Source organism: Lynx canadensis, chromosome B3 (genome assembly GCF_007474595.2).
Source record: "Lynx canadensis isolate LIC74 chromosome B3, mLynCan4.pri.v2, whole genome shotgun sequence".
NCBI classification, from domain to species: Eukaryota; Metazoa; Chordata; class Mammalia; order Carnivora; family Felidae; genus Lynx; species Lynx canadensis.
The window spans coordinates 26,999,044-27,019,840 of NC_044308.2; the positions used below are offsets into that span (position 1 = coordinate 26,999,044).

Below are 20,797 nucleotides of genomic sequence, written 5' to 3' on the forward strand. Positions count from 1 at the left end.
AATTTCTTTTTGAAGTTCAACATCACAGAAGAATCAAAGAAAATGCATGGTTTTTATAACTGTCAAAGAAAGGAAGAATAGATATATTTAACTGAAGCATGTAACTATTTTCTCAGTACTAGACAGATTGAGAAAATTGAGTCCAAGCAGGAAAGATTAGACGAAGGAGATGTAAGCTCAGGAGGCGTTCTGCTCAGGCTGTTGCCTTCACCACAGCCAGCGAAGGGATGTTCTGCTGACCACAATGGATCCCAGACAGGAAGCACTTGTAAGGAACAAGATGTGGGTGTGACACAGCTGCCTTGCACTTCTCAAATGTGGCTTTTTCACTGTGATGTCACCATGCTGAATGACTATGAATATTGAAAACATCAGCTTGACCATGTTTAAACGCAAGTTTACAACTTCCCCATCCATATGTAGAGTTGTTTGTTAGCCTTCCTTTTAAAGTTGTGGAACCCAAATGTTGGGTTTTCAATCACAATTTTAAGATAAGTGTGCTATTAAATCAACTAAATCATAAGGATAAATCTATTTAGATAAATCTGTTCATAAATCTAGTCAGCATTGTTGACATTAGGCACCAAATAATTCCTTGTCGTAGGGCTGTACTGCGCATTGTGGAATGTTTACCATCCCTGGCTTCCACTCCCCAATATGACAACCAAAACTGTCTCCATGCAGTGCCAGTGTTGTCACAAAATCACCCCCTGATAAGAATCACTGATTTATAATAATCCATAAATAAAACATTTTTTAATTTGAAAAACACAGTTAAATGTAGTCACATCCTTTATTTCATTCTATACTACTAACTAAAGGAAAAGTCAGAGGTCTAAACCAGATTAAAACTTCTTGCTAGATATCAAATATAGATGGTTATTTATGTGTGTATACATACATACACACATACATACATACACATACACAGTATTATGTGCACACCTTGATGTGTGCCTATAAACAACTATCTATTTATATATTTAGTGTCATATAATTATCCCAAATATCAAAGTCCATGGTATAGAGTGTAAGACAACATAAAGGGAAATCTTCAAAATACTTAAACATTATATCTAATAACTCAGTTCAAAGTAACTGATCTCTTAATTGAAAAAAGAAAGTCAAAATACAAATATCTAATAAGAACTTTATAAATGGCAAATTAATTTTTCTTTTTTTTTTTCAACGTTTATTTATTTTTTGGGACAGAGAGAGACAGAGCATGAACGGGGGAGGGGCAGAGAGAGAGGGAGACACAGAATCAGAAACAGGCTCCAGGCTCTGAGCCATCAGCCCAGAGCCTGATGCGGGGCTCGAACTCACGGACCGCGAGATCGTGACCTGGCTGAAGTCGGACGCTTAACCGACTGCGCCACCCAGGCACCCCTATAAATGGCAAATTAAATAAATATGTAATACTTAACTCTACCAAGCCCTTCAGACTGGATAATATATAGTGTTCTATTTTCAATTCACTGACCTTTTCTTTGGTCGTATTCATTCTGTTACTGAACCCAAAACGTTTTTTTAATGAAGTATTATATTTTTAAATTCTGACCTTTGTATTTGCTTCTATTTTATAATTTCTGTTACTCTCCTAATGATTCCTATCTTTTCATTCATTTCAAATTCATTTTTCTTTACCTCATTAAGCATGTTGTAATAGCTACTTCAAATTCTTTGGTCATTTCAACATCTGGATCATGTCTGGATTAAAATCTATTTATTGCCTTTTTTCCTGAGAATTTATTGCATTTTCCTCATTCTTTGTATTTTGAGTCCTTTAGAATCATCTCCTGGATATTGTCAAAGATAAGATATGCAGATTCTGGGTCCTGCTATAATCTTCTGGACACCGTCCTTTTCTTTCTTGCCTTTTTTCTTTTCTGTTAGAAGTTAGGTTCAGAACACAATTTCTGTCTCACCTTCCAGGGGTAGTGGTTCAAATTCATATTTTCCATGATAATTTTGGTCTCTCTCACATATGCAGAGTTCAGCACTTGGAGACTCATGGAGATGGTTCAAGTTTCAGCTGAGTTCTTTAAACCTTGCTATGTTGATTTGTGCCTGTCCAGCATATATGTCATTGAAGAGTTAGAGACTTGTATGAATGGTTGTAATCTCAGATAGTCCTCTAGGCCTACACTAGGCTGGTTTGGGTCTGTATCACGCATGCATTGTTCAGAACTGTACATGTTCATGCATGGAATTGGGGGTGTAGAATTCCCTGACTCTCTCTTCTGAGATTCCCTCGTTCCCAGCCCACAGGTACTACTTTCCCTGGCTCCTCAGGGTGGAAAGATGAGGATACTATGGCTAGGAATTTATGCCACCATGCCATGCCATGACTAAGGCCTTCCTGTCCTGGAGGGAAATCTAGGAGGCAGAAAAATAGGAAAATCACCCCAAGGGGGTCACTTTTCCAAGTATTAACTCCCTTCCACAATTCACCTGGTTTTGTTTATTGTTCAGAGTCCATCAATACTTGGTTTTTATATTTTTTCCAGAGTTTCAGTTGTAATCAGAGAGAGGAATAACCTTTAATAGGTTTGTACCCCCAAAGAACTAGAATACAATATTCTTTCTTATTATGTAACTCAGTTAAAATACTCTTCCTTCAGCTAACTTTTTGATTTAAAAATAGATTAAATGTGCTATTTCTCCTCTGCCAAATCCTCTCCAATTGATCTACATACCCATTATACCCTGGGACCTGGGCAGGGGCATAGCTAGACCCTGTGTCCACCCTGGAGCCCGCTGCTGAGCTAGGAAGGACAGCAAGAGTCACACAGCAACTCTGAATAAAGTGATAAGGATGCAAATCAACCTGAATCCTGCCAGAATTTGAAAGGAAATGTTTGATAGTCCCATGACCATCAATTGTACCAAGGTGGAAGCACAAGTCTGTCAATACTCAAGAGGTCAAATAGAAAACCATGTGCTCTTTGGAGTCCTTTTCTCAGATGCCCTCTGATCTACCTTTCCCTGCTGGTTTTCCCTTTTCATGATATCTCATCTTATTTTAAAATCATCTCCATCAAAATCTAACCTCATCAAAAAAAAGAAAAACAAACACCCTAAATTTGGAAACCTGTAAAATATATTTGAGAGTTCTGATATATTTAACAGCTGACACATTCAGCTATTTCACAAACATTTGGAATACATTAAATGGGAATTATTTTAACTGAACTTAAATTACAGCACTATTTTTAGAGACTGTCATAGCTAGGTTAGAAACAGATTACTGAAACTGAGAAAGAGCTCATTATAAATCCTTTTTGCTACAAATATCCAAAAATGAAAATGCCTGTATGTCCATTTTCCCCAGAATTATGTATGTATCCTCCCAGTGAACTCACTAACAATTTTATTTATAAGATAGCACTTCTTTATAGACTCAGCTATAAGAGAAAGCACCACTTAAATGACCCTCCTGTTCAGGTGCCTAGCAGTAAAGCTAGGTGACCACTCTCATTATCTAAAAATAAACTTCTTCTGGGGAGCCTGGGTGGCTTAGTCAGTTAAGCATCTGACTCTTGATTTCAGCTTAGGTCATGATCTCATGGTTTGTGAGATCAAGCCCTACATAAGGCCCATGCCGTTAGCATGGAGCCTGCTTAGAATTCTCTCTCCCCCTTTCTCTGCCCTTCTCCTGCTCGTTCTCTCTTTCTCCACTCTTCCCCTTACCTGCTCATATGTGCTCTCTCTCACAAAATAAACATTTAAAAGTAAACAAATAAATAAACTTCTTATGTTGTTCCCTCACACTGGAATTAAAGATCCATTAAAGGCATTTATAATTTAAAAACTAATCTTATTTTTATATTCCATGGAAGAGACATATTAAAAGAGACTTGAATAATTATTGAAAAACACTAAATTAAAGGAATAAGATTAAATAAAAAAATTTTATTGAGTGTTTTAGGTAGTAATAGTGCTGTGTTTTCTTGTGTTTTCATTTGCTTAGTTTTATTTTTTAAGGGGGTGGTTTCTATATTTGTATTTTTCCCCAAGGCAAGAAGAATGAGCCATTGGTATTTTTGTTTTTTAATTTTTTTTCTTTAATGTTTATTTATTTTGGGAACAGAGAGAGACAGAGCATGAATGGGGGAGGGGCAGAGAGAGAGGGAGACACAGAATTGGAAGCAGGCTCCAGGTTCTGAGCCATCAGCCCAGAGCCTGACGCGGGGCTCAAACTCACGGAGCGCGAGATCGTGACCCGAGCTGAAGTTGGACGCTTAACCAACTGAGCCCCCAGGCGCCCCAGCCATTGGTATTTTTGAACTTGTAATCTGAATATATTGGTAGTCACTCTCTGCCCCTTAGGTGTAAGCAACTGTGCTCTTTGCCAGCACCCCTCAAAATTAATTTTTCCAGTGAATGAAAATTCTTTTACTCATTCACATTATTACTTCTCATTTGATCTTAACATTTCTTAAGACAGTTGAGAATATAAGGAACATATGATTTTTTTTTATTCTAAATTTATTTATTTAAATTCAAGCTAGTTGATATACAGTGTAGTATTGGTTTCAGGAGAAGGATGCAGTGATTTATCACTTACATATAACACCCAGTGCTCATCCCAACAAGTGCCCTCCTTAATGCCCATCATCCATTTAGCCCATCCCCCCACCCACCTCCCCTCCAGAAACTCCTACTTTGTTCTCTGTATTTAAGAGTCTCTTATGGTTTTCCTCCTTCTCTGTTTTTAAGGAACGTATGACTTTTATGTTATAAACTTCAGGGTTTATAAATAAAGGTAATTTATTTCAAAAAGTAGCTTATATACAAGAAAATGATGGAGAGCCAAGGAGAACTTGGAATGCCTTGCAGTGAAGACTGATTTGGAACTTGGCATGAGTTATTAACTATTAACATAAAATTATTACATTAAACCTACAAATTAGAGCTTTTTTCCCACTTATTATTAGCACTATTATTATTTTCAGTGACAGAGTCTTGGCATAGCTAAAGATGTCCCATTGACAAAGACACAAATAAATGTAGATGCATGCAAAGACTTTCCAAACATCCTGTACATCCAAAGAAGGAAACGGACACAAAGCATAAATGTGCTTGCAAGGATAACTCATTGCTTAGGAACCAGGAAATCACCAAAGCTTTCTAATATGGCCTAAAAATAGCAAATATTTTCTATTTCTTCTCATTTTAAGATTCCAATAAAAATAGCCTCACAAGAAGCTTTCTTAGATGAATCCATCTGAGAACCACTCCACATAGCATAGCACCTGTGACAATTACTGTGAATGACTGTTATTATCTACAGACATGTGGTTTGATTTATAAACATAAGTATTTTATAAATGCAAAATCCTCATAAAGCAATATTCCACATTGCCTAGTCTCATTCATTCCATTATTGGTTTGACAAATATTTATTGAGTGCTTGATATGTGCCAAGCACTGTTAGGCAGCTAGCAGCCTGCTTAGGAGGAGCACCCAGGTAGAAGTGACAAGTACAAATACACATTCACCTAACAAAAAGGCGATTGGGTCTGGGTTCAGTGAACAAGTGAATGTATGATGGAAAATAATGTGTAAGTGGCAGCTACAGCCTGACCATTCATGTTTAATAAGCTGTGGTGAGGCTCTGGATTATATTCCAAGTGCAACCAGGACAAAACACTGCTATGAAAACACCAAATATTATTGTTTTTGACAAACATTCTAAGAAAATGAATAGTGTTTGCAGCAGTACAGAAGGGTATATCCTGCTCAAAAGTGTTCCCAGAAAGATCCAAGAAGCATTTGAAGGCTAACTTTTCAATACCACAGGGCAAAAGTGGAAACAGTGTCTCCTTCAAGATTCTCAAACTAAAACCTACCACCTGAGAAGTCAATAAACCTACTTAATGTCTCTCAAATCCCTAAAACATCCACTTCTTGTTTTATTTTTATGATTATAAACATAGGTTTAATTATTTCTTTTTAATGTTTAAGCCAATAACTAAGAGAATACAAATATTGTCTATAGCTTCAAAACACTTGGTAAAATAGATACAAAGAAATTTTAACAATATACTTCATCAATAGATGGGAAAAGGAAATACCAATAACAAATATCAAATACAGGACATAACAGTGAGTAGTTTAAAATTAGATCCAAATGTATGTTCTTTACTGGAAACCGACTAAAAACAAAATGACAGAGATTAAAAATAAATAAATGAGCAATTTCAGGAGACTTCCATACCAAACAGAATGATATTCTTTCTACCTGGTCATCTACTTTTTTCTAACTGCTCATCTCTATTAAGCACAACTATAAATCATGGAAATAAATCAAGAGACAACCAAAGGAGAATTCTTACAGGTGGTAATAGGAAAGCAAACTGCTTTGCTTTCAGGACAGGAAGAATGATCAGCACTAGGGTATCAGGACATGACAGGAAGAACAATCAGCACCAGGGTATCATCCATCTCCCAGAACCAACATTCTTTGACCCTCCCCCCTCAACATAGCAAGAAAAGGGAGTCAAGTGGGCTTGTTCCTCCCCTGGGTGGAACGGGATCCCTCTGACAATACCAGGTGATTATGGTTCCCCTGGCAAGGAAGATCAATAGAGCCTGCCAACAAAGGTGGCCAGGGAAGTTGTTCCTCCCCTGCTGAGAAATACCTGGTATGCAGATCCTGCAGAAAGATGCCACTACAACACAGACCGGGGATCTCAGTCCACTTTGATACCAGGCCTGAGACCCTCTTCCCTGTTAATAAATATCTAGGATAGCTATGGGACACTGGTACAAGTATCCTATCACACTGCATGGCTCAAGAAATGTTCTGAGGCTCCCACAGGAAGGGGGATCCCATTATAATGAACACCCACTTGGGAGGCCTCTTCATTCCTCTAGGCCCGAGATTCCTCTTCCCCAACAAAGAGAAACCCAGGCAGCCCAACCTGGGCAAATCCCTTCCACCCTCTCAGGCAACACCAGCAGGGATGAGGGGGAACCCCACTGCACCAAATAAATAGATCAAAGTAGCACTACAAGGTTTCTGAAAATTAAACTGTCATTGGAACCATAGACCACAGGCCAGAACCTGAGGGCTAAACTTAAAACAGGATGACTGCCTGCCGAAATAAAAGATTTAGGGTTGACTCAGAGTACCCTAAGATAATGGATACAATACCCAAGATACCCAAAATTTAGCTGTCGTATCAGAAACAAACAAATAAACATAGCTTGAATGACAAAGGACAATCAGTTGATACCAACACGGAGATAAATCAGATGTTGGATTATCTAAAAAGGATTTTAAAGCAGTCAGTATATAATGTCCCAATGATCAATTACAAACTCTTTTGATTTTTTTTTTAATAGAAAACCAGAATGAAGAAATAGAGGGGTTTTTTTTAAGGGACCAAATGGAAATTATAAAACTAAAAAAAAATACAGTAACATAAATATTTTTAAAAATTCTTAGTATGGGCTCAAGATAAAGTGGAGATGACAGAGGAAAGATTCAGGGAGTTCTAATATTCATGTCATTGGAGTGCAAGGAGAGAATGAGCATAGAGTGGAAAAGGTACTTTATGAAATAAGGCTGAAATTTCCCCAAATTTGGCAAAGAGATCCACACCAAGACACATCATAAACTTCTAAAAACTAAAGACAAAAAAATACTGAAAGCACCCAGACAATTCTATATATTACCTATAAGGGAACATCAGTTTTAATGGTAGAAAATTTTCAAGGGATTAAAGAAAATAACTGTTCATTATACATTCTATATCCAGTGAAACTATCCTTCAGGAATGAAAAGGAAATAATGACACTTTCAAATGAGAAAAACTAAAAGAATTTACTAGACCTACCCTTAAATACTGCCTAAAAGAAGCTTTTCAAACACAAAGCAAATTATTTAAAAAATTACTCTGCGGTATCAGGAAAGAAAGAGAGCAACATAAAGAGTAGAAATATATGCACATACAATAGACTACACTTTTCCTCATGAGTTTTATAAATCACATTTTATAATTAAAACAAAAATTATAATATTATCTGATACTCAAGATAATGATATTTAAACACATGCAGTAGGTTAAAGGAATCTCAATGGAAATGAGGTTTTCACACTTTATTCAAAACGGTAAATGATAATACCAGCAAATTCCAATAAGTCACAAATGTATATTGAAATCCTCAGAACAACCACTACAAAAACTATACAAAGAGATATACTCAAATATACTATAAATAAATCAAGATACAACCCAAAACAGTTTAAGGAAGTCAAAGAAAGAGAAACACAAAAACTAGAAACAGAAAATAAATAATCTAAGTGGCAGTTTTAAGTCTTGATTTAAGTAGATTTTAAAAATAACCCAACCACATACTACTTGCAAGAAACTCATTTCTAAGTAAATAAGATGGGAAGATTTAAAGAATGACAGGAAAATATATATCTCACACAAAAATTTCAGTAATTATATTAATAGCAACTAGACTTAAGAACAAAGAAAACTAGTAGAGACCAAGAAGTTCATTAAATAATGATAAATGTATTACTGCACTGGAAAGACATGACAATCCTAAATGTGTACACAGATAACAATAAAACAGCAACAACAACAACAAAAAAACTGGTAGAGCTAAAAGAAAAAAAAATAGACAAGTCCATGTGTATAGTTGGGAATTCAACAACCCCCTCTCTGCATATTATAGAACTATTAGATATAAAAACCACTGAAGGTATAGAAAAACTGAACAACACTGGACCAAAAAGATTTTATTCATATATATAGAACATTCCACCCAATAATATAAGACGTCTTTTTTTTTCAAGTTCTCATAGAAGATTTGCCATGAGACTATATTCTAGGTCATAAAACAAATTTCAACAAATGTAAGAGAATGGAAATTATTCAGAGTATGTTCTCTAACCATCATGATGGAATAAAATAGAAATCAGTAACAGAAAGACAATAGAAAAATCTCTAAAACATATGAAGACTAAAGAACACACTTCTAAATAATTCATGGGTCAATCAAGAAGCCTCAAAGTAAAGTTTAAAATACATAGAGACAGGGGCGCCTGGGTGGCGCAGTTGGTTAAGCGTCCGACTTCAGCCAGGTCACGATCTCGCAGTCCGTGAGTTCGAGCCGCGCATCAGGCTCTGGGCTGATGGCTCAGAGCCTGGAGCCTGTTTCCGATTCTGTGTCTCCCTCTCTCTCTGCCCCTCCCCCATTCATACTCTGTCTCTCTCTGTCCCAAAAATAAATAAACGTTGAAAAAAAAAATTAAAAAAAAAATAAAATAAAATACATAGAGACAAATGGTAATAAAAACACCACATATGAAAATACATAGGACACTGTTAAAGTAGAACTGAGAGGAAATCTTATAGCACTAAATGTTAACATTGGAAAGGAGGAAAACTTTAAAATAAATAATCTAAATTCCTACTTCAGAAAAACTAGCAAAAAGGAGCAAAAGACAGGCAATTGAAGCAGAAAGGAGGAGATAATAAAGATCAGAGCAAAAATCAATAAAATTTAATAGGAACACAACAGAGAAAAACAATAGTAGGGAGGGGAAGTCTTTCTTCAGGAAAAAATCAATAAAATTGACAAACTTAAAACAAGACTGACAAATATACAAATAAATATATACAAATCACCCATGTCAGGAGATAAATATAGAGTTTTGCTACAGATATTACACCCATTTAAAAAATAGTAAAAGAATACTATCAACAACTTTACGTCCACAAATTCAATAACAAAGAAGAAATGAACCAATTCCTCATGAAACACAAAATATCAAAACTTATCTTAGATACAATATATAATCTTAATATCTCTTTAACCTTTAAAAAAGTCAACTTCAGGGGCGCCTGGGTGGCGCAGTCGGTTAAGCGTCCGACTTCAGCCAGGTCACGATCTCGCGGTCTGTGAGTTTGAGCCCCGCGTCAGGCTCTGGGCTGATGGCTTGGAGCCTGGAGCCTGTTTCCGATTCTGTGTCTCCCTCTCTCTCTGCCCCTCCCCCGTTCATGCTCTGTCTCTCTCTGTCCCAAAAATAAATAAAAAACGTTGAAAAAAAATTAAAAAAAAAAGTCAACTTCATAATTTAAAATCTCAAAAAAAAAAAAATCTCCAAGCTCAGATGGCTTCACTGGAGAATTCCACCACACCATAAGTCTTCTTAAGGAAGACTTAGCACCAATTCTATACAAGCTTTTCCAGAAAATAAAATAAGAAGAGAGCCTTGGGGCAGCTGGGCTCAGTCGATTAAACGTTAGATTTCAGCTCAGGTCATGAGCTAATGGTTCATGAATTTAAGCTCCACATTGGGCTCTGTGCTGACAGCTCAGAGCCTGGATCCAGCTTCAAATTCTGTGTCTCCCCCCTCTCTGCCTTTCCCCCACTGGTGCTCTGTCTCTCTCTCTCTCTCTCAAAAGTAAATAAACATTAAAAAAAAAAAGAGGAAAGCCTTCCCAACTCATTTTATGAAGCCCAAATGAGACAAAGATAGTATAAAAAATAAAACTACATATCAATGTATGTCATAAACTTAGACACAAAAATCCTCAACAAAATGTTACCAAACTGAATTCACAAATGTGTGAAAAATTATACACCATAACTGAGTAGGATTTCTTCCAAGTATGCAAGACTGGTTTAAAATTTGAAAATATATCTAAAATCTAAAATGTAATCGTATTAATAAGTTAAGAAAAATCATATGATTTTCCTCTGAGGCCTCTAGAAGTAAAACCCTGAGTTTATACTTCCTCTGAAAACTCTTGCCGACACTGAGTTCAGACTTCTGGTGTCCACAACTGCAAGAGAATCAATCACTGCTGTTTGGCTTGTGATTAGCTTGAAAATCAATACAGATAAAAATTTCCCCTCCCTTCCTGCAAGGCTTCAACCAGCCCCATTATTTATTGACTACAGAATTTTCTCTCCAACGTTGGTTTCTCACCCAGTTCCTTTGATAAGTAGCTCCTATTACAGCAAATGAAGAGTGTTATACCAGAATCCATTACTCAGGTACACTGGTCATCTACTCAAGGTTTAGCTGCACTACCCTCTGCAACCCCAAACTCTGCAAAGTTGGGGTGACATCCTACATCATGCAGTATATGCTTTAAACAAATGAACAATATATATGTCCCTATATCCTGCATACCCACTAGAAAGCATGAGTGCAAGAACCAAAGGGTAGAGATGGAAGGGACCCTCTTGCTATCATACTCCATAACCTAGTCAATGAATTCATTGTCTCTATAATATTGAGCTTGGCCAATGTAACTAACAGGGAGCATAATGAAGGTGCTGTTATGTTGGAAGTGGAGAGCGTCCCATGACCTTTTGGGCTCCTCATATTCTATAAGCATTAAGCAGACAAGAGTAGTCCCTCTACTATCCAGGATGACCAACCCCAATTATCAGAGGGAGCTGGGTTTCTTTTCCTTCATAGAGAACTGTCCAGAGGAGAACCGTCCAGTAATGGGGCATTCACCTACATGCTTCCTTGCATTCTGTCAATCCTAATCCATGGACACCCAGGCACTCCAGTGAAGACATGACCACCAAGGACTCAGATCCTATTGGAATGAAGGTTTGGGTCACCTCCAACAATGAATAAAATCCACGTAGCTGAAATGGTGGCAGGGTAAGGCAAAGATGTTAGAAAAGGAAGTTGATTAACAATCCAGACTTCATGTCAGCTATAGAAGCTGGGACTGAAGCAGATATGTGTTATGGTATTTCACTGCTTCTTCTTCCACTCCTGCCCTTTATTCTCCATTGCCATATATGAAGAGCACTAGAGTAGCTAAAAATTAGGTTTCGGGTATAATTGGATCAACATTACACCCCATACTACACAGATGATGGGCTATTATGCAACTCTTGCATTGGGGTTGGGTGATTTTCTCCTGGAGTAGGATAAAAATAACAGGCACAAGTGGAGGATTGAACTGTGACAGCCTACATTTGCCCCCATCCTGCTTTCAGCCTTTTCCTTGGCTCTGTGCTCCTGGAAGCTGTGTGGCTCTGTGCTCCTAGAAGCTGTACTCAGTCAATCTCTCCTATCTTCTGGTGTTGTGTGGGTCTGGCTAATGGAACACACTGGCAGAATTTGACAGGTGGGAGGAACAGGGTGAGGGTATTTAATCTCCTGGCTCTTCCTGGCCCACTGCAATCTGCTATAATCCAGGGTTCAGCAGTCCTCTCCAGAGCTGCAGCTCCCAGCTCTCCCCTTCCCCCTTTGGGCCATACAGTCATGACTTTTTTTCTTATCCAGTGCAGAACTTCAACACACCTGTTCTTTTCCCAAACCCTTGACCTTCAAGTACATAGTTTCTTGCTGAGACCCTACCTAGTAAGGGGTGTCAAAGAGTCACCCAGTCCTCAAAAATGCTCTTTACAGAGCTGTTTCAGGCGGGAAAAAAAAGGAGAAATAATCAAAATACCAACTTAACGGGGAATCTGAGTATAGTATAGTCATACATTGTAACACTGTATATTATTTAAATTATATAGCAATACATTTACCTTGTAAAGAGTTTAGAAGAAGGTTATTAAAGAATATGTATAATTGCAATATGGGACTTTTTAAGTTATGCATAAAATGATTCTAAATTTAGGAGTGCCTGGGTGGCTCAGTCTGTTGAGCATCCGAATTCGGCTCAGGTCATGATCTCACAGTTGGTGGGTTCGAGTCCCGCATCAGGCTCTGTGCTGACCACTTGCTCAGAGCCTGAAGCGAGCTTCAGATTCTGTGTCTCCTCTCTCTGCCCCTCCCCCACTCATACTTTGTCTCACTCTGTTTCTCAAAAATAAATAAATGTAAAAAAAATTTTTTTAATGATTCTCAATTTATTTTTAAATGATTCTAATTTTGTTTTAAAACTAAACATAGATAAAATAGGCTATATAGTAAAATACTGATGGTTCTCAATGGTGCTTAAGGCGTAGGTATTTTTTCTTTTTATCTAAATTTTCTAATTTTAATAAGTTTGAGCAGTACCCTTTTTGATAAAGTTAAAATTATGAAATTTGAGTTAAAAAACTACTGAGTGTTTTAAACACTTAAGGAAAGCATTTTCATAATCATATTTTTTGTTCTATGTATAGAAGTTAAGGCCCTAGCAAAGATGATTCCCCAAGAGAATCAAACACAGCAGGTAGATAAGGAAATAGGGAAAGTTTTATCTTGCTTGGCTGGGATTTCAACAGGCCACATACATGCTACTGTGAGAACAACATGTACAACTGAAAGTTAATAAATAATTTTTAAAAAATGAACAAGTAAACCTATATATCCAACATTAAGTAATCTTCTCAGGAGGTTTTAAAAGTTGCATTTTTCATTTTGAAATCATTTTAATGGCAATAATCTTAAAGTAATGTAAAATAGTTCACTGTCCACATAAGTATCTCATAATTTAACAAGATGCAAAAGAAAATCATAATTAGAGCATACATTTACAATCTATGTTACTTAACTGTCAACAATGTCTAAAACCAAATTTTAGTACACTTAATTCCTTCTGCAAACCCATGGTTGATAGCATACAGAAATTATTATAGGAGAAAGGAAAGCAATATAAGGCTAAGTAATTAAATTTTAAAAATCCAATCATTTATTTGGCAGAGAAACTCAGCTATAATGGATTAGGTCTATGACACACATATGTCTTGCTAACAGCAAAACTCAATAACCATGCCTTGTAGGATTTGGACCTTTGAAGATAAGGTCCTCTTGCAGGCTCACTAGAACTCAACTCCAAGTTTACATTCTGGGGTGATGACAAGTCCCTCTACTGGCTGCACCATTGAAAGGAGAGGGAGGCTAAGGAGAAACCATTTGGGCCCCACTCAATGCTGCAAAGAAAGTCTACTGCCTTGGCACCTTGTTTATACAGAGCAATACCAATCTAGCATTTGGCCAAGAGAAGAAGAGGAGTGCCCACAGAAAGCAGGGAGGTGGAAGGAACACTCACCTAGAGCTCAGCCAAGTGTGGGACAGCTTGGACACTGCATTTAGACCAAAGTCAGCACCACAACCACCAGACTAGACAATACTTCAGATTTGGACCAGTGGGAGGAATAGAATACTAGGACATGTTTCCCTCACCCAAAGGGAACTGGGGACTTGATAAGTTAAGTTGGCTTTGGGACCAGAAAAGTTGTGCTCTGTAAACAGTCCCCTAAGAGAAGCTGCAGATGGTGGTACAGGTTCCTCCCAAATGAACATACAAATCCTGGATATAAAACCCAGTGCAGTAGCAGAATGTGGCTGTTTAGTCCACTCAAACCTTCTACCTTGGGGTGGCACTGGCAGCCTCGTGGGGCTGAGGACACAAGACTTACAGTGAGTTCTGCCCAATGACTGAGGGGTATAGGAGGGGCAGGAATCTGTCTGGAGCTGCCCACTGAGAGCCACTGTGCCTGGAGGGGTCCCAGGGAGTGCTATTTGATGTGTCTGGTATCTAAATTTTATTCATAAAATGAAAAGATTCAATTAAGCTCTCATGTTCCCTGCAATGGAAATTCTATGATCTGTGAGACCCAGCAGAGTCCTGGCAACACAGATGCACAACTTTGGTAGGCATGAGAACCCCTCTGAGTTCTTCCAGCTATATAACATTGGCAAACTTTGAAATCATGAAATAAAAACTCTCTTACTATTCTTTGACAAATAGGGACTTCCAAGGAAAATCAAAATAGATCAAATGCCTTCTTTTTATGAAGCTTAGATGATTTCATAACTCTAGGAACATTAAAATGTATCTATGACTTGATTTATGTAACAAATTAGCATACTTGGTATATTACACTTAAATGGAGCTTATTGAGGCCATAATTATAAATTGACTAAATTTACTTTTTAAAAATTTTTTTTAATGTTTATTTTATTTGTTGAGACATAGAGAGGCAGAGCATGGATGGAAGAGGGTCAGAGAGAGAGGGAGACACAGAATCTGAAACAGGCTCCAGGCTCTGACCTGTCAGCACAGAGCCCGACGCAGGGCTCAAACTCACGGACCGCGAGATCATGACCTGAGCCGAAGTCGGACCCTCAACCGACTGAGCCACCCAGGCACCCCTAAATTTACTTTTTTAATGCATTTCTTTTCCCTAAATTGAAGTATAAATTGCTGAGTTTAAGAAATCTAGTTCTTAGTTTGCCTCAGTGACATCAAAAATATCTAAGAAAAATCTGTGAACAGAAGAAACCACCAAGCTTAGAGTAAATCTTTCACTCCTCAAACATCCCTAAGCACATACCGTGTCTGGGCTCCAAGGGCACATGGGCACACTCCTGGCATTTACCATCCATCCCTGTGGAGTCAGACCTCACACAAACAATAACTGGTATAAAGAGCCATCAAGAAAGTAGACTATGAATTTGGTGATTGAGGAAGGACCTGGAGAAGTGACCTCAAGCTGAAGTACAGGAAGGGCATCCTGTCAGTAGGAAAAGCCAGGATCCTGTGGGTAAGGTCTTAACACAGCAGTGTGGTGGACACACTGAGCAGGCACTGAGGCATCAAATCAGAATGTTTCTAGGTTGAATGTTTTTTGCCACGCCAAGCTGACACATACACTCATACACATTCATTTTCAAAAAAAAAGTCAGTTCCTCCCTTTGGAAGTCAGCCGTCCTTGCTCCCTATAAACTGTGTACCTAGGGCTACCTCCTCCCACCACCTATCACAGACAGCCTCTTTCCCAGTGAATAGAACATCAAAGGCCTAGGAGGTGGATCACATACTGGGAGCAGGTGTCTCTTTCTGAGATATTAAACTATGGGCTGGGCTTCTCCAGACCATCCTGGGAAGAACATGCTTGGAAATAAAGCTGAGCAGAGTCCCGGCATTGGGGGGAAGGACAATGCCACAGTCCTGGCAATATCTTTTGATCCCTTGATCCAATTGTACCTGGAGTTAGCATCCATCCATTAGACTTCCCAAGAGTTTCTGACATTTATTACCAACTGAGTCTACTCAACAAATGCAATAATTCCCTAGTCCCTGAAACATCACTGCTTCTTTGTAAGTGTATTTAATTTAAGTAACTTTTTCTAAGGATATTATCATTACCACCTTACGATTTCATCCCAGCATCCTTTATTCTTGTTTCTTGAAGGCAGCAGAAGTTATATGAGTAGCCACAGGTAAACATGCATAGTCTGTCTCTTCTTCTACCTATTGCAAAGATTACAGCCTAGACAATGATTTATGTTCCAAGAATGATATAAGCCCAAACTGACACCACACCCAATACCCAGTGCTTTAAATGTGCTTAACCAACATAAGTGAGACATATACCCTGAACCTAGGAGGGGCCCTAAAATGGGAGGCAACCACCTTGGATGACCAGAGAAGAGAAAGCCCTCTCCCTCAGGACTGGATGCTGCCCAAATGCACAATAAATTTCTACTAATTACTACTTTGGTGATTATTGGTTTTAGTTCTGCTATTTCTTAACTTTTCATAGGCCCTAATTTTCCTGAGATTCTGAGTCTTTGTGGGGGATACCTTCCTCCTACAGCCACATCAGTTAACAGCAGGTGTCAAGGTCATTGTACATGTTCCCATAAGTCAATATCCACCCACCAGAACCCCAGGATACCAAGCACAGGGCCCACTGATGGAGAACAGGCAGGTGAGGCAAAGGCTCTGCCCACCAGGCAGGTGTGATCTTTCAGGGAGATACCAGGAAGTCAGAAATGGAGCACTGCTATGTGCCTGGAGCCTTGGGATCAGAGAGGAGGGATAATTCACTATATTGGAACTTAAAAGGCTGGGAAGACTTCCCAAAAGAGATACTTCAGATGTCCTTGAAATATAGAAAAACTTCACAATGCAGAGTCTGGAATTCATCTAAGACCTAGACGGTGATTTCAGAGGACTCTGTTGTGGATATCAGTGGGGACAAGGACAAGCTCCAGAAAATAATAGAAGACATCAGTGAGACCCTTACCACAGATATAAATAGTTTAAAAAGAATAAATCAGAGATGGAGAGGGCAATAAATGAGATTGGAAACAGGCTTGATGCAATGAACATCAGACTGCAAGAAGCAGAGGAATTAATAATTAACCAGGAAGACAAAGTAATGGAGATTAATGAAGCTTAACAAAAGAGAGAACAAAGAATATGCAACATGAGAATAGACTTAGGGAACTCAATGATGCCATGAAACCTAATAATATTCATACTGTAGGAGTCCCAGAGACAAAGAGAGAAAAGGGAGCAGAAAATTTATTTGAGGAAATCATAGCTAAAAAATTTCCCTCATCTGGGAAACAAAACAGACATTCAGATCCAGAAGGCACAGAAAACACCCAAAAAAATTAATAAAAGCAAGCCAACACTAAGACACGTTGTAATTAAATTTTCAAAATATAGTGATAAAGAAAAAAATCAGAAAAGCAGCAAGACAAAAGAAATCCTTAAATTACAAGGGAAAACCATAATGCTACTTGGAGATTTCTCAAGAGAAATTTGGCAATCCATGTGGCATTATATATTCCATGTTCTTAATGGGAAAAATTTACACCAAGGAATACTCTGCCTAGTAAGGCTATCGTTCAGAATACAAGGAGAGAGTTTTCCAGCCAAACAAAAACTAAAGGATTTTGTGACCACTGAATCAGCCCTGCAATAAATATTAAAGGGAATACTTTCAGTGGAAAGAAGACACCAAAAGTGACAAAGAAAAGAAAGTAACAGAGAAAACCTCCAGAAACGATGACAAAACAAGTAATGAAATGGCAATAAATACATATATATTGGGGCACCTGGGTGGCTCAGTAGGTTGAGCACCCGACTTCGGGTCAGGTCACGATCTCACTGTCTGTGAGTTTGAGCCCCGCATCGGGCTCTGTGCTGACTGCTCAGAACCTGGAGCCTGTTTCAGATTCTGTGTCTCCCTCTCTCTCTGACCCTCCCCCGTTCATGCTCTGTCTCTCCCTGTCTCAAAAATAAATAAAACGTTAAAAAAAATTTAAATACATATATATCAATAATCACTTTGAATATAAATGGTCTAAGTGCTCCAATAAAAAATACATAGGGTGTCAAAATGGACAAAAAATAAGACCTATCAATATGCTGCCTAAAAGAGACACATTTTAGACCTAAAGACACCTGCAGATTGAAAGTGAGGAGATGGAGAAATATTTTTCATGCAAATGGACATCAAAAGTAAGCCATAGTAGCAATACAAATATTGGACTAACTAGATTTTCAACCAAAGACTGTAAAAAGAGAAAAAAAAAGACAAAGAAGGGTACTATGTATTCATAAATGGGATAATCCAAAAGAAGATATAACAATCCCAAAAATATTTATGCACCCAACATGAAGGAACCCAAATATATAAAACAATAAGTAAAAACAAAAAGGAATTAATTTATATTTATGCAATAATAGCAGAGTACCTTAACATTCCACTTACATCAATGAACAGATAGCCTAAACAGAAACTAAACAAGGAAATAATGACTTTGAATGACATACTGGACCAGATAGATTTAACAAATATATTCCAAACACTCCATCCTAAAACAGCAGAATACATATTCTTTTCAAGTGCACATGGAACATTCTCCAAAATAGATCACATATTAGGTCACAAATCAGGCCTCAAAAAAAGACAAAAAGATGGAAGTCATACCGTGCATCATTTCTAAACAAAACATTATGAAACTAGAAGTAAACCACAAGAAAAAAAAATTGGAAACAGTACAAATACAGGGAGGTTAAATAACATGCTACTAAGCAATAAATGGGTCAATCAGGAAATTAAAGAAATTTTTAAAAATACCTAAAAACGTGAAAATGAAAACACAAAGGTCCAAAACCTTTGGAATGCAGCAAAAGCACTCCTTAGAGGGAAATATATAGCAATACAGGCCTACCTCAAAAAGAAAGAAAAATCTTACATATAAAACCTAACCTTAGGAGGCAAAGGAGATAAAACACCACAATGAATAAAGCATAAAGCCAGAAGAAGGAAGGAAATAATGAAGATGACAGCAGAAATAAATAATATAGAAACTAAAAAACAACAGAACAGATCGAGGAAACCAGGAGCTGGTACTTTGAAAAATTAATAACATTGATAGGCATCTAGGCAGACATATCAAAAAGAAAAGAGAAAGAGACTACTTAAATAAAATCACAGGGTGCCTGGGTGGCTCAGTCGATTGAGCATTCAACTTCAGCTCAGGTCATGATCTCGTGGTCCATGAGTTCAAGCCCCGCATTGGGCTCTGTGCTGACAGCTCAGAGCCTAGAGTCTGCTTCAAATTCTGTGTCTCCCTCTCTCTGCCCCTCCCCCATTCATGCTCTGTCTCTCTCTCTGTCTCTGTCAAAAATAAATAAACTTAAAAAAATAAAATAAATAAAATCACAAAAGAGAGAGCAGAAATAACAACCAACACCACAGAAATACAATTACAGGAGAATACTGTGAAAATCTATATACCAACAAATTGTACAACCTGGAAGAAAAGGATCAATTTCTAGAAACATATAAACTACCAAAAGCAAAGCAGGAAGAAATAGAAAAATGGAATAAGTTGATAACCTGAAAAGAATGTGAATCAGTTATATAAATAATCGCCCAACAACAAAAGTCCAGGACCAAATGGCTTTACTAAGGAATTCTACAAACATTTAAACAAGACATTATACCTATTCTTCTCAAACTATTCCAAGAAATAGAAAAGGTAAGGAAATTTTCAAATTCATTCAATGAGGCCGGCATTACCCTGATGCAAAAATCAGATAAAGACACCACTAAAAAAGAGAAACTACAGGCTAACTCCCTGATAAACATAGATGTAAGAATTCTCAATAAAATACTAACCAACAGAATCCAACAATACATTACAAGAATCGCTCACCACAATCAAGAGAGATGTATTCCTGGGTTGCAAGGGTCATTCAATATTCACAAATCAATCAACGTGATACACCACATTAATAAAAGAAAGCATAAGAATTATACAATCTTGTCAATAGATGCAGAAAAAGAATTTGACAAAATACAGCATCCATTGTTGATAAACACCCTCAAAAAAATAGCAATAGATGGAACATAATTCAATCATAATGGCCAGATATAAAAAAAACCCACAGCTAATATTATCCTCAATGGGAAAAAACTGAGAGCCTTTCCACTATGGTCAGGAACAAGACAAGGATGCCCAGTCTCACCATTACTATTTAACACAGTACTGGAAGTCTTAGCTTCAGCAATCAGAAAAAAGTGTATACAAATGGGCAAGCAAGAACTCAAACTTTCACTATTTGCAGATGATATGATACATTATGTAGAAAACCCAAAAGACTCCACTAAAAAATCACTAGAACTAATACATAACTTCATCAAAGTCATGGGATATAAAATCAACATGCAGAAATCTGTTGCATTTCTATACACCAATAATAGAGCAGCAGAAAAAGAAAGAAATCAATCCCACTTACAGTTGCAACAAAAATAATATGATACGTAGGAATAAACCTAACGAAAGAGGTAAAATATCTGTACTCTGAAAACTATAGAATACTTGTGAAAGAAATTAAAGATGACACAAAGAAATGAAACAGCATTCCATGTTCATGGATTGGAAGAACAAACATTGTTCAAATGTCTATACTACCCAAAGCAATCTACACATTCCCTTTCAAAACACCACCAGTATTCTTTTCAGACCCATACCAAACAATCCTAAAATTTGTATGGAACCACCAAAGACTCTGAATAGCCAAAGCAATCCTGAAAAAGAAAAAAA

The 20,797-nt window shown here is 37.5% G+C and overlaps 1 protein-coding gene across 1 annotated transcript in view; it reads right to left on the minus strand.

The window, feature by feature from the left end:
- OCA2 (OCA2 melanosomal transmembrane protein) overlaps positions 1–20,797 on the minus strand; it is a 408,608-nt gene that overhangs the window by 141,302 nt on the left and 246,509 nt on the right. The window lies entirely within an intron of this gene.